This window comes from Salvelinus fontinalis, chromosome 2, assembly GCF_029448725.1.
Source record: "Salvelinus fontinalis isolate EN_2023a chromosome 2, ASM2944872v1, whole genome shotgun sequence".
NCBI lineage: Eukaryota > Metazoa > Chordata > Actinopteri > Salmoniformes > Salmonidae > Salvelinus > Salvelinus fontinalis.
In genome coordinates this window covers 91,972,890-91,986,508 of record NC_074666.1, presented here as the reverse complement: position 1 = coordinate 91,986,508, position 13,619 = coordinate 91,972,890, and positions in this window count along the sequence as shown.

Here is a 13,619-nt window from a genome sequence, read left to right as displayed (position 1 = left end):
GGGGTCCTAGCTACATGGTCTGTAACCTGACTCATTATGTCTAGGGGTCCTAGCTACATGGTCTGTAACCTGACTCATTATGTCTAAGGGTCCTAGCTACATGGTCTGTAACATGACTCATTATGTCTAGGGGTACTAGCTACATGGTCTGTAACCTGATTCATTATGTCTAGGGGTCCTAGCTACATGGTCTGTAACCTGACTCATTATGTCTAGGGGTCCTAGCGACATGGTCTGTAACCTGACTCATTATGTCTAGGGGTCCTAGCTACATGGTCTGTAACCTGACTCATTATGTCTAGGGGTCCTAGCTACATGGTCTGTAACCTGACTCATTATGTCTACGGGTCTTAGCTACATGGTCTGTAAAGCGACTCATCATGTCTAGGGGTCCTAGCTACATGGTCTGTAACCTGACTCATTATGTCTAGGGGTCCTAGCTACATGGTCTGTAACCTGACTCATTATGTCTAGGGGTCCTAGCTACATGGTCTGTAACCTGACTCATTATGTCTAGGGGTCCTAGCGACATGGTCTGTAACCTGACTCATTATGTCTAGGGGTCCTAGCGACATGGTCTGTAACCTGACTCATTATGTCTAGGGGTCCTTGCTACATGGTCTGTAACCTGACTCATTATGTCTAGGGGTCCTAGCTACATGGTCTGTAACCTGACTCATTATGTCTAGGAGTCCTAGCTACATGGTCTGTAACCTGACTCATTATGTCTAGGGGTCCTAGCTACATGGTCTGTAACCTGACTCATTATATCTAGGGATCCTAGCTACATGGTCTGTAACCTGACTCATTATGTCTAGGGGTCCTAGCTACATGGTCTGTAACCTGACTCATTATGTCTAGGGGTCCTAGCTACATGGTCTGTAACCTGACTCATTATGTCTAGGAGTCCTAGCTACATGGTCTGTAACCTGATTCATTATGTCTAGGGGTCCTAGCTACATGGTCTGTAACCTGACTCATTATGTCTAGGGGTCCTAGCGACATGGTCTGTAACCTGACTCATTATGTCTAGGGGTCCTAGCGACATGGTCTGTAACCTGACTCATTATGTCTAGGGGTCCTAGCGACATGGTCTGTAACCTGACTCATTATGTCTAGGGGTCCTAGCTACATGGTCTGTAACCTGACTCATTATGTCTAGGAGTCCTAGCTACATGGTCTGTAACCTGATTCATTATGTCTAGGGGTCCTAGCTACATGGTCTGTAACCTGACTCATTATGTCTAGGGTTCCTAGCGACATGGTCTGTAACCTGACTCATTATGTCTAGGGGTCCTAGCGACATGGTCTGTAACCTGACTCATTATGTCTAGGGGTCCTAGCGACATGGTCTGTAACCTGACTCATTATGTCTAGGGGTCCTAGCTACATGGTCTGTAACCTGACTCATTATGTCTAGGGGTCCTAGCTACATGGTCTGTAACCTGACTCATTATGTCTAGGGGTCCTAGCAACATGGTCTGTAACCTGACTCATTATGTCTAGGGGTCCTAGCAACATGGTCTGTAACCTGACTCATTATGTCTAGGGGTCCTAGCTACATGGTCTGTAACCTGACTCATTATGTCTAGGAGTCCTAGCTACTTGGTCTGTAACCTGATTCATTATGTCTAGGGGTCCTAGCTACATGGTCTGTAACCTGACTCATTATGTCTAGGGGTCCTAGCGACATGGTCTGTAACCTGACTCATTATGTCTAGGGGTCCTAGCGACATGGTCTGTAACCTGACTCAATATGTCTAGGGGTCCTAGCGACATGGTCTGTAACCTGACTCATTATGTCTAGGGGTCCTAGCTACATGGTCTGTAACCTGACTCATTATGTCTAGGAGTCCTAGCTACATGGTCTGTAACCTGATTCATTATGTCTAGGGGTCCTAGCTACATGGTCTGTAACCTGACTCATTATGTCTAGGGTTCCTAGCGACATGGTCTGTAACCTGACTCATTATGTCTAGGGGTCCTAGCGACATGGTCTGTAACCTGACTCATTATGTCTAGGGGTCCTAGCGACATGGTCTGTAACCTGACTCATTAATGTAGTTATTGGGTTATGTAGGTATTGTGTTATGTAGGTATGTAATTATTGTGTTATGTAGTTATTGGGTTATGTAGTTATGTAGATATTGGGTTACGTAGTTATGTAGTTATGTAGTTATTGGGTTATGTAGTTATTGGGTTACATAGTTATGTAGTTATTGGGTTACATAGTTATGTAGTTATTGGGTTATGTAGTTATTGGGTTATGTAGTTATTGGGTTATGTAGTTATTGGGTTACATAGTTATGTAGCTATTGGGTTATGTAGTTATGTAGTTATTGGGTTACATAGTTATGTAGTTATTGGGTTATGTAGTTATTGGGTTACATAGTTATGTAGTTATTGGGTTATGTAGTTATTGGGTTACATAGTTATGTAGTTATTGGGTTACATAGTTATGTAGTTATTGGGTTACATAGTTATTGTGTTATTGGGTTACATAGTTATGTAGTTATTGGGTTACATAGTTATGTAGTTATTGGGTTACATAGTTATGTAGTTATTGGGTTACATAGTTATGTAGTTATTGGGTTACATAGTTATGTAGTTATTGGGTTACATAGTTATGTAGTTATTGGGTTACATAGTTATGTAGTTATTGGGTTATGTAGGTATGTAGTTGTTATTGGGTTATGTAGTTATTGGGTTACATAGTTATGTAGCTATTGGGTTATGTAGTTATGTAGTTATTGGGTTACATAGTTATGTAGTTATTGGGTTATGTAGTTATTGGGTTACATAGTTATGTGGTTATTGGGTTATGTAGTTATTGGGTTACATAGTTATGTAGTTATTGGGTTACATAGTTATGTAGTTATTGGGTTACATAGTTATGTAGTTATTGGGTTACATAGTTATGTAGTTATTGGGTTACATAGTTATGTAGTTATTGGGTTACATAGTTATGTAGTTATTGGGTTATGTAGTTATGTAGTTGAAAATAGGTGCCCATTTTTCAATCATTGAATTTCAGTTTACTTCCTGAATTGGGTTATGTAGGTTTCAACTCGATTTGAGCATAACCCTGATGCGCACACACACACACACACACACACACACACACACACACACACACACACACACACACACACACACACACACACACACACACACACACACACACACACACACACACACACACACACACACACACACACACACACACACACACACACACACACACACACACACACACACACACACAGAAAAACATGCCATTTCAGACACAGTGCACCGCAAGAGACTCCAGGCAGCAACCAACCAGAATCTTGTGGCATCCACTCTGTTTGACTTGGATGTGGTGTAACTGAAAAACCAGACAAATGAAAAACAATGTCGTCCATTTCAGAAGACAGCTCGGCCGTTCCTAAACCATGGCACAGTGTCAACCCTTTCTGAATAATGTACTTCATATTGCATCAGTTTGTACCATTCTACAATTTAAAGACATCACATTATCATAAACATTTGTGAAACACCTAATTAAATTCCGTGAGATATCCACGTTGTGTTGAACTGTATTCACCATCGTGTCCGGATGTCAGACGAGTGGCAGTGGATCTTTCAGCTATAATAGCATGTGGAATATTCCTCCATCAAATGACAGTAAATACATAGTGAGCCATGTGAAAGGGCTTGCAGAGCTGTTAGCACCCTAGGCTAATTCAGAAGAGCCCTCCATCCTAATGGATTAGCACGCCAGGCTGATTCAAAAGAGCCCTCCATGCTAGCTAAGCTAATTCAGAAGAGCCCTCCATGCTAGCTAAGCTAATTCAGAAGAGCCCTCCATGTTAGCTAAGTTCATTTAGAAGAGCCCCCCCCCCCCCATGCTAGCGGGTTAGCACACTAGGCTAGTACTGAAGAGCCCTCCATGCTAGCTAAGCTAATTTAGAAGAGCCTTCCATGCTAGCTAAGCTAATTCATAAGAGCCCTCCATGCTAGCTGGGCTAATTTAGAAGAGCCCCCCCCCCCCCCCATGCTAGCGGATTAGCACACTAGGCTAATACTGAAGAGCCCTCCATGCTAGCTAAGCTAATTTAGAAGAGCCTTCCATGCTAGCTAAGCTAATTCAGAAGAGCCCTCCATGCTAGCTGGGCTAATTTAGAAGAGCCTTCCATCCTAGCGGGTTAGCACACTAGGCTAATACTGAAGAGCCTTCCATGCTAGCTGGGCTAATTTAGAAGAGCCTTCCATACTAGCGGGTTAGCACCCTAGGCTAATTCAGAAGAGCCCTGCAGAGGAGCACGCTAGGCTGATTTAGGGGATTCTAACACTAACACAACTGCCCAATTCCAAACTGAACCTTAGCCCCGAGGGACTTGTGTGGATCTGAAAGGATGGGATAGGTGTACGTACACTAGCACACACAGAACCTTACTAATGCAGCACTCAGTAACACTACCATAACAACACAAATTAGACTGATTTACATTGCCATTGTTTTCCATTCTCCTCTATCTGGAGTCATTTACAATGCTAATATCATCCACATCATCTTCATCATCATTAATATTAACATGACAGTCTCCGCAGCTTGAGAGAGTCTAGGAGAGTCATCAATATTAACATGACAGTCTCCGCAGCTTGAGAGAGTCTAGGAGAGTCATCAATATTAACATGACAGTCTCCGCAGCTTGAGAGAGTCTAGGAGAGTCATCAATAATAACATGACAGTCTCTGCAGCTTGAGAGAGTCTAGGAGAGTCATCAATATTAACATGACAGTCTCCGCAGCTTGAGAGAGTCTAGGAGAGTCATCAATATTAACATGACAGTCTCCGCAGCTTGAGAGAGTCTAGGAGAGTCATCAATAATAAGACGACAGTCTCTGCAGCTTGAGAGAGTCTAGGAGAGTCATCAATATTAACATGACAGTCTCCGCAGCTTGAGAGAGTCTAGGAGAGTCATCAATAATAACATGACAGTCTCCACAGCTTGAGAGAGTCTAGGACAGTCATCAATATTAACATGACAGTCTCCGCAGCTTGAGAGAGTCTAGGAGAGTCATCAATAATAACATGACAGTCTCTGCAGCTTGAGAGAGTCTAGGAGAGTCATCAATATTAACATGACAGTCTCTGCAGCTTGAGAGAGTCTAGGAGAGTCATCAATAATAACATGACAGTCTCTGCAGCTTGAGAGAGTCTAGGAGAGTCATCAATATTAACATGACAGTCTCCGCAGCTTGAGAGAGTCTACGAGAGTCATCAATATTAACATGACAGTCTCCACAGCTTGAGAGAGTCTAGGAGAGTCATCAATAATAACATGACAGTCTCTGCAGCTTGAGAGAGTCTATGAGAGTCATCAATAATAACATGACAGTCTCCACAGCTTGAGAGAGTCTAGGACAGTCATCAATATTAACATGACAGTCTCCGCAGCTTGAGAGAGTCTAGGAGAGTCATCAATAATAACATGACAGTCTCTGCAGCTTGAGAGAGTCTAAGAGAGTCATCAATATTAACATGACAGTCTCTGTAACTTGAGAGAGTCTAGGAGAGTCATCAATAATAACATGACAGTCTCCGCAGCTTGAGAGAGTCTAGGAGAGTCATCAGTAATAACATGACAGTCTCTGCAGCTTGAGAGAGTCTAGGAGAGTCATCAATAATAACATGACAGTCTCTGCAGCTTGAGAGAGTCTAGGAGAGTCATCAATAATAACATGACAGTCTCCGCAGCTTGAGAGAGTCTAGGAGAGTCATCAATAATAACATGACAGTCTCTGCAGCTTGAGAGAGTCTAGGAGAGTCATCAATATTAACATGACAGTCTCCGCAGCTTGAGAGAGTCTAGGAGAGTCATCAATAATAACATGACAGTCTCTGCAGCTTGAGAGAGTCTAGGAGAGTCATCAATATTAACATGACAGTCTCTGCAGCTTGAGAGAGTCTAGGAGAGTCATCAATATTAACATGACAGTCTCCGCAGCTTGAGAGAGTCTATGAGAGTCATCAATATTAACATGACAGTCTCTGCAGCTTGAGAGTGTCTAGGAGAGTCATCAATATTAACATGACAGTCTCCGCAGCTTGAGAGAGTCTAGGGGAGTCATCAATAATAACATGACAGTCTCCGCAGCTTGAGAGAGTCTAGGGGAGTCATCAATAATAACATGACAGTCTCTGCAGCTTGAGAGAGTCTAGGAGAGTCATCAACAATAACATGACAGTCTCCGCAGCTTGAGAGAGTCTAGGAGAGTCATCAATAATAACATGACAGTCTCTGCAGCTTGAGAGAGTCTAGGAGAGTCATCAATAATAACATGACAGTCTCCGCAGCTTGAGAGAGTCTAGGAGAGTCATCAATAATAACATGACAGTCTCTGCAGCTTGAGAGAGTCTAGGAGAGTCATCAATATTAACATGACAGTCTCCGCAGCTTGAGAGAGTCTAGGAGAGTCATCAATATTAACATGACAGTCTCTGCAGCTTGAGAGAGTCTAGGAGAGTCATCAATAATAACATGACAGTCTCCGCAGCTTGAGAGAGTCTATGAGAGTCATCAATATTAACATGACAGTCTCTGCAGCTTGAGAGTGTCTAGGAGAGTCATCAATATTAACATGACAGTCTCCGCAGCTTGAGAGAGTCTAGGAGAGTCATCAATATTAACATGACAGTCTCCGCGGCTTGAGAGAGTCTAGGAGAGTCATCAATATTAACATGACAGTCTCTGCAGCTTGAGAGAGTCTAGGAGAGTCATCAATATTAACATGACAGTCTCCGCAGCTTGAGAGAGTCTATGAGAGTCATCAATATTAACATGACAGTCTCTGCAGCTTGAGAGTGTCTAGAAGAGTCATCAATAATAACATGACAGTCTCCGCAGCTTGAGAGAGTCTAGGAGAGTCATCAATATTAACGTGACAGTCTCCGCAGCTTGAGAGAGTCTAGGAGAGTCATCAATATTAACATGACAGTCTCCGCAGCTTGAGAAAGTCTAGGAGAGTCATCAATATTAACATGACAGTCTCCGCAGCTTGAGAGTGTCTAGAAGAGTCATCAATATTAACATGACAGTCTCCGCAGCTTGAGAGAGTCTAGGAGAGTCATCAATATTTCAACATAAAGTGCAACCAGTCAGCGGAGAGAAAAGCACAACCCACCAAAAGAAAGCGTTGCTGCCTGGTCAACTAACCATCTTTAACTTCTAACGCCAGGCTAGCTTCGACACCACAGCACAGACAGGGTTGTACAGGCAGGTACATACTTACACACACAAGCATACACACAAACACACACAAACACACACGTATGTATGTATGCACGCACACACATCATCCTACGTATGCACAAACACGCAACCACACAAGCACACATCCTCACACACACAGGGATGTCAAGCAGACATTTTCTGAAACAGCATTTCCTGCAGTCAACAGGCTACACAGCTAGCGAGATCTCTCTCCACTAATATAGACCCCTGCTGTACTCCCTCTTTCTCTCTCTCTCTCTCTCCCTCTCTCTCTCTCTCTCCCTCTCTCTCATTCACTAATATAGACCCCTGCTGTACTCTCTCTCTCTCTCCTCCACTAATATAGACCCCTGCTGTACTCTCTCTCTCTCTCTCTCTCTCTCTCTCTCTCTCTCTCTCTCTCTCTCTCTCCTCCACTAATATAGACCCCTGCTGTACCCTCTTTCTCTCTCTCCACTAATATAGACCCCTGCTGTATCCTCTCTCTCTCTCTCTCTCCTCCACTAATATAGACCCCTGCTGTATCCTCTCTCTCTCTCTCTCTCCTCCACTAATATAGACCCCTGCTGTATCCTCTCTCTCTCTCTCTCTCCTCCACTAATATAGACCCCTGCTATACTCTCTCTCTCTCTCTCTCCTCCACTAATATAGACCCCTGCTGTACCCCCCCTCTCTCTCTCTCTCTCTCTCTCTCTCTCTCTCTCTCTCTCTCTCTCTCTCTCCTCCACTAATATAGACCCCTGCTGTATCCTCTCTCTCTCTCTCTCTCTCTCTCTCTCTCTCTCTCTCTCTCCTCCACTAATATAGACCCCTGCTGTACCCTCTCTCTCTCTCTCTCTCTCCTCCACTAATATAGACCCCTGCTGTATCCTCTCTCTCTCTCTCTCTCCTCCACTAATATAGACCCCTGCTATACTCTCTCTCTCTCTCTCTCTCTCCTCCACTAATATAGACCCCTGCTGTACCCCCCTCTCTCTCTCTCCTCTCTCTCCTCTCTCTCTCTCTCTCTCTCTCTCTCTCTCTCTCCTCCACTAATATAGACCCCTGCTGTACCCTCTCTCTCTCTCTCTCTCTCCTCCACTAATATAGACCCCTGCTGTACCCTCTCTCTCTCTCCTCCACTAAAATAGACCCCTGCTGTATCCTCTCTCTCTCTCTCTCCTCCACTAATATAGACCCCTGCTGTATCCTCTCTCTCTCTCTCTCTCCTCCACTAATATAGACCCCTGCTGTATCCTCTCTCTCTCTCTCTCTCCTCCACTAATATAGACCCCTGCTGTATCCTCTCTCTCTCTCTCTCTCCTCCACTAATATAGACCCCTGCTGTATCCTCTCTCTCTCTCTCTCCTCCACTAATATAGACCCCTGCTGTACTCTCTCTCTCTCTCTCTCCTCCACTAATATAGACCCCTGCTGTACCCTCTCTCTCTCTCTCTCTCTCTCTCTCTCTCTCTCTCTCCTCCACTAATATAGACCCCTGCTGTACTCTCTCTCTCTCTCTCTCCTCCACTAATATAGACCCCTGCTGTACCCTCTCTCTCTCTCTCTCTCTCTCTCTCTCTCTCTCTCCTCCACTAATATAGACCCCTGCTGTATCCTCTCTCTCTCTCTCTCTCTCTCTCTCTCCTCCACTAATATAGACCCCTGCTGTATCCTCTCTCTCTCTCTCTCTCTCTCTCTCTCTCTCCTCCACTAATATAGACCCCTGCTGTATCCTCTCTCTCTCTCTCTCTCTCTCTCTCTCCTCCACTAATATAGACCCCTGCTGTACCATCTCTCTCTCTCCTCCACTAATATAGACCCCTGCTGTATCCTCTCTCTCTCTCCTCCACTAATATAGACCCCTGCTGTATCCTCTCTCTCTCTCCTCCACTAATATAGACCCCTGCTGTATCCTCTCTCTCTCTCCTCCACTAATATAGACGCCTGCTGTATCCTCTCTCTCTCTCTCCTCCACTAATATAGACCCCTGCTGTATCCTCTCTCTCTCTCTCTCTCCTCCACTAATATAGACCCCTGCTGTATCCTCTCTCTCTCTCTCTCTCCTCCACTAATATAGACCCCTGCTGTATCCTCTCTCTCTCTCTCTCCTCCACTAATATAGACCCCTGCTGTATCCTCTCTCTCTCTCTCTCTCCTCCACTAATATAGACCCCTGCTGTACTCTCTCTCTCTCTCTCTCTCTCTCTCTCTCTCTCTCTCTCTCTCTCTCTCCTCCACTAATATAGACCCCTGCTGTACCCTCTCTCTCTCCTCCACTAATATAGACCCCAGCTGTATCCTCTCTCTCTCCTCCACTAATATAGACCCCTGCTGTACTCTCTCTCTCTCTCTCTCTCTCTCTCTCTCCTCCACTAATATAGACCCCTGCTGTACTCTCTCTCTCTCTCTCTCTCTCTCTCTCTCTCTCCTCCACTAATATAGACCCCTGCTGTACACTCTCTCTCTCTCTCTCTCTCTCTCTCTCTCTCTCTCTCTCTCTCTCCTCTCTCTCTCTCTCTCTCTCTCTCTCTCTCTCTCTCTCTCTCTCTCTCTCTCTCTCTCTCTCTCTCTCTCTCTCTCTCTCTCTCTCTCTCTCTCTCTCTCTCTCTCTCTCTCTCTCTCTCTCTCTCTCTCTCTCTCTCTCTCTCTCTCTCTCTCTCTCTCTCTCTCTCTCTCTCTCTCTCTCTCTCTCTCTCTCTCTCTCTCTCTCCACTGCTGTAAAAAGGACAAATCCTCTCCTCTCCCACCCCTCCCCCCTACCGTGTCCCAGGGAGTGGAGTATTGATGACAGTATGATGTAGTCACCCAGCAGTGTGATGTCTGGCACTGCCACCAGGCGTCAGGAGTTACTGATGACTGGAGGAGTAACACATCCACCCAGACACTCTCTCTTTCACATACCCTATCTATCTCACAATCACAAGCTTGTGTTCTCACTCAATGGAGGAAAAACTCATTTACAGAGGAAGAGGAAGAGGGGGGAGGAAGAGAAGGGGGACGATGAGCTGGTGGAGGAAGGAGATAAACAAAATGGATAGCACATACGTGGGATACAGCTTTACACAGAGAGCGAGAGAGATTGTGTAAGAGTGGGTGAAAGAGAGAGAGCGAGAGAGAGAGAGAGCGCGAGAGAGAGAGCGAGAGAGCGCGAGAGAGAGAGCGAGAGAGCGCGAGAGAGAGAGCGCGAGAGAGAGAGCGAGAGCGAGAGCGAGAGAGAGAGAGAGAGCGAAAGAGAGAGAGAGAGAGAGAGAGAGCGAAAGTGAAAGAGAGAGAGAGGGAGAGAAGGATGAATGGAGTTATATTAATCATCTTTGAAGATGCTTCTCTGTCATTCAGGAGAAGAGGGTCCTGGCCTGTGTTTCTGTCTGTGTTTGTGGGCCAGTGTTTCTGTCTGTGTTTTTGTGTATGTGTCTGTAGATACGTGTCAGGCTGAGTGTTTGCATAGGGCCTTTAAGTGTGTGTGTGTGTGTGTGTGAGAGTCTGTCCGTGTGTGTACCAGCCCTCCCAACCCGTTCTCTTTTACTGCACTATCAACTTGATTTGAGCTGACTGCTCATTTGACCCTCAGCATTGGGGTCAGCAGCATTCAAGCCATTCCTCCTTCAAACCACAGCAGAATGACACCGCTACACACACACACACACACACACACACACACACACACACACACACACACACACTCCTGATGTCACAGACTAATGAAATTTCGTCCCCTTTCCGAAGACCATAGTAATCATCAAACAACCGTGGCAACACAGGTAAAGATGTCCCTCAATGTGTGTGTGTGGGTGGGTGGGTGTGTGTGTGTGTGTGTGTGTGTGTGTGTGTGTGTGTGTGTGTGTGTGTGTGTGTGTGTGTGTGTGTGTGTGTGTGTGTGTGTGTGTGTGTGTGTGTGTGTGTGTGTGTGTGTGTGTGTGTGTGTGTGTGTGTGTGTCTTTCTCTGCAGTGAAACACCTCTCCACCTCACCTCTCCTAACCCTAACCCATCTCCTAAACCTAACCCCTTTCCTAACCCCTCTCCTAATCCTAACCCCTCTCCTAACTCCTCTCCTAACTCCTCTCCTAACTCCTCTCCTAACCCTACCCCCTCTCCTAACCCTAACCCCTCTCCTAAACCTAACCCCTTTCCTAACCCCTCTCCTAATCCTAACCCCTCTCCTAACCCCCTCTCCTAACCCTAACCCCTCTCCTAACCCTAACCCCTCTCCTAACCCCTCTCCTAACCCTAACCCCTCTCCTAACCCTAACCCCTTTCCTAACCCCTCTCCTAACCCTAACCCCTCTCGTAACCCCTCTCCTAAACCTAACCCCTTTCCTAACCCCTCTCCTAACCCTAACCCCTCTCCTAACCCTAACCCCTCTCCTAACCCCTCTCCTAAACCTAACCCCTCCCCTAACCCCTCTCCTTACCCTAACCCCTCTCCTAACTCCTCTCCTAACCCCTCTCCTAACCCCTCTCCTAATCCCTCTCCTAACCCTAACCCCTCTCCTAACCCCTCTCCTAACCCCTTTCCTAACCCCTTTCCTAACCCCTTTCCTAACCCCTTTCCTAACCCTAACCCCTTTCCTAACCCACCTCCTAACCCTAACCCCTCTCCTAACCCCTTCCCTAACTCCTCTCCTAACCCTAACCCCTCTCCTAACCCCTTCCCTAACTCCTCTCCTAACCCTAACCCCTCTCCTAACCCCTCTCCTAACTCCTCTCCTTACCCTAACCCCTCTCCTAACCCCTTCCCTAACTCCTCTCCTAACCCTAACCCCTCTCCTAACCCCTCTCCTAACCCCTCTCCTAACCATGTGCCTCAGCTTACTCTCTCTCTTAAAAACAACAGTGAAATCTTACTGTATGAATCTAACTTGGACTCTGTGTGAATGATTTCATATCCAATTAATAAACAGACTGTTTAACATTGTATAATCACAGTCAGACATCTTTTCTTTCAAACATACATAAGCACACACACACCACACACACACACACACACACACACACACACACACACACACCACACACACACACACACACACACACACACACACACACACACACACACACACACACACACACACACACACACACACACACACACACACACACCACAAACACACACACACACACACACACACACACACACACACACACACACACACACACCACAAACACACACCACACACACACACCACAAACACACACACACACACACACACACACACACACACCACAAACACACACACACACACACACACACACACACACACACAAACACACACCACAAACACACACACACACACACACACACAAACACACACCACAAACACACACACACACACACACACACACACACACACACACACACACACACACACACAGTGTCTTCTGAGAGCATGGTAATTTAGCAGAGTTCTATACTGAACATAGAGAGACGACCAAGTGGAACACCGCAGGGGGTTATGGGTTGCCAGTGTGTGTGGAGGAGGCCATTGCAGGCTTGTTATAATCAGCTAATTAAGCACTTTAGTTTTGTTGCAAACACAGCTGCTTCATACCCACTAATGAACAAACTGCAGTATACAGAGAGAGACATCACACACACACACACACACACACACACACACACACACACACACACACACACACACACACACACACACACACACACACACACACACACACACACACACACACACACACACACACACACACACACACACACACAGTCTCCCTGCAGAATGTATCCATGTTTCTCCAAATGTCAAAAACAGAAGGTTAACCCTTTCCTGGCGGACTGTTCTATGTTTCCTGGACCATAACCTCGCTGTGCACTAAATGAGAAAAATTTGCTGGTGTCAAACCTTATATGAAAACATGATACATCTGTTAAAAGCTGAGGAACATTGAAGTGATATGACATACAGCAGCACCATACCAATCAACTGGTAATCAGTCAAGAAAAAACAGCTGGGAAAATGTCTATGTTTGTTTTTCTCCCAGACAACTTCCATTTACAAAAACCTTCTAATGACGATAAATAAAAACTTGGAGCACATTGAGCCTTCCGTATGTTTTCTAAGGATTCATCATCTGAAATCAGAAAATAAATACATTTTACTGTGAATGGGTTACGGACGTTTTACTGTGAATGGGTTACAGACGTTTTACTGTGAATGGGGTTCGGACATTTTACTGTGAATGGGTTACGGACGTTTTACTGTGAATGGGTTACGGACGTTTAACTGTGAATGGGTTACGGACGTTTAACTGTGAATGGGTTACAGACGTTTTACTGTGAATGGGTTACGGACGTTTTACTGTGAATGGGTTACGGACGTTTAACTGTGAATGGGTTACGGACGTTTAACTGTGAATGGGTTACGGAC